At 31.7% G+C, this 2,500-nt stretch overlaps 1 protein-coding gene across 1 annotated transcript in view; it reads left to right on the forward strand.

Moving 5' to 3' along the window:
* The window catches only part of LOC122254294 (uncharacterized), a gene marked incomplete in the record, with an annotated part of 139,004 nt that overhangs the window by 60,873 nt on the left and 75,631 nt on the right, over window positions 1-2,500 (forward strand).

Raw genomic sequence — 2,500 nt, forward strand, 5'->3', positions numbered from 1 at the left:
TAAGCATAAATATACACATAGATATGCACATGGATATATACGCTCATACATATACATATACAAATACACACACACACATATAGACAGACAGATAGATAGATAGATTGGTAGATAGATAAATAGATATAGAATAGTATGTTTAAACACACACACAAACACAAACACACACACACTCACACACACACACACAAACACACACACACTCACACACACACACACACACACACACACACACACACACACACACACACACACACACACACACACACACACACACACACATACGCACCATGCTTATTTCCCGCAGACTAATGACCAGAACTTTACTATTTTTATCCAAATATTTTAGCATCCAAAAAAGGCTCTCAGGACAGTCATTTCTTGCATAATCAACAAAATAAACAACAACAACAACAGGCACAATCCCTTTTCTTCTTCATGGATTAAACTGATATTAAGCACAAAAATAGTCACCAATATATCATGTTTTATTAATTTAGATACAGATGATTCAGAGTCAGATTCTTATCATTGTTGCATTAATATAATTTCCCTTTTTGGACCATTCATATGATAGATGTGACAAAATAATTGCATTGACTATTGCCAGGTAAACTTAAACAAGAAAAAAATAAAACAAGCTGTGAGGTATTTTGTTATGATCGATATAATATGATTTATAATCTGGCTTATTTTTCTTCTACACGAAGATGGTTTAATGAGTTGATTCCTTATGTTTTGGTAACGAATAGTTTTGAAAAATAGGGATATTGTACTTATCCCCAAGACAAAATCACACCTTAACAAATTGTAGAATTCACATCTTTAACAAACAGAATGATGTTGCAAATCTGACCGTAACATTGCAAATTACAGAATAATCGGACAACATACTTCTTGCATTGATCTTCTGCTAAGTATTTAGTTATCTAACTAAAGCATTATAACAGCCCCTGTAGGAAGCTACAGAATGAACCACAGGTGTACGTACAATACAGTACATCTTCAAGTAGACAGATAGAAAGGACATACATCACATGTATGTGTTTGTATGGCTATTAATCTTTCTTTATTACACATATTCTTTCTTTTTTTCTAGTCTTCTTCATTTTCTTCTTTCTCTTTCACTTCTTAAGCCAAAGAGAAGTTCACATTTTCACCGAAAACCTTCAATACCAACACTCGCGGATATTTTGACCAAACCTTCACTTTTTTCTGTCTAAATTTGAGACACCGCATATATCTATTAAACTAAAGGAAAGTCCACGAAATGAATAGCGATATTAAAGATGGATTTTAAGACAACTAGGCAAATAAAAGACTGATCACGAGATAAGTAATTGAAACGGGGAGTACGATAACCGTAGAGTTAGGAGTCGTGTGATTCAGCCCCGTTTGTTTATATGATTTGTTTATAATGTCAAAAATAGAATGAAAAAGTAAAACTAAAAGCATAATTTTAATAACGATAGGAATAACAATGATAATAGTGATAAAGATGACAATGTTTATAATGTTTTTATCAGTAGTAATGTCAACTATGATCATTATGATGATAACTAATAATAACAATAATGATGATTATGATGATGGTAAAAAGGAATAGAAATAAAACGTCTGACATCACATATTCCTTTTACTCCGAGAAAACTTGAAGAAGATACAACTTCCGTGTGAAAAACTAGAGGTTTCTTGACGAAACCCTATCATTTTATATCCTAACAAGGCCTCTGGTTTCGAAGATCTGTTTGTGTGTATATGTGCCTTTCTGTGTGTGTGTTCTTTACGTATGTGGATATATGTCTCCATGTGTATTTTTGTTCATGTGTGTGTGTGTGTAGCACGTGTGTTTGCATTTAATTAAAAAGGTTATTTATGCGGATAAGCAAGAGAACCCAGTTGATCTCTATTTGCATTTATTACTCTATTTATTCATCTTTAATTAGCTCAGAAATGGAATTTTCTGTGCGAATTACGTGAAAAAGTAATGTTAGAACAAATATATCAAGCAAATGGGACTGTTTAGATATTCAGAATATAACAAATTTATTATAATTTTTTTCTTAATAGTTATTGATTAGATGTATCATAAAAAAAAGGAAAATCAGTAGTAGAGAAATGTTTTAGGAACATTCTTTCTAAATAAATTTTAATAATTTTGATATTTTATTATATTCCTCTTTTTTGGTCAACCACTTCTTCATTCATCTGTCTATTCATTTTCCCTGTTTACATTTACACATCTATCGCATGCTTAATCCTTCGTTTTTTGTAAATGAAGATTAGCTTTTCATTCGGTATTTTTTACTAAATCGTTTCCCATTTTCTGACAACAAAAAATGGGAGATTATTTTCGATTTTTTATTTATTTTTTATATATATATTTTTAAGCGTTGGGTTTTCATGGCCAGAAACCAATGAGTGGTATATGAGTAGACTTAAAGTGTAGAGTGTATGGAGAGAGAGAGAGGGGGGGAGAGAGAGAGAGACAGAGACAGAG

The sequence above is a fragment of the Penaeus japonicus genome, unplaced genomic scaffold, assembly GCF_977035675.1.
Source record: "Penaeus japonicus unplaced genomic scaffold, GWHDUDI00000001_assembly GWHDUDI00000009, whole genome shotgun sequence".
NCBI classification, from domain to species: Eukaryota; Metazoa; Arthropoda; class Malacostraca; order Decapoda; family Penaeidae; genus Penaeus; species Penaeus japonicus.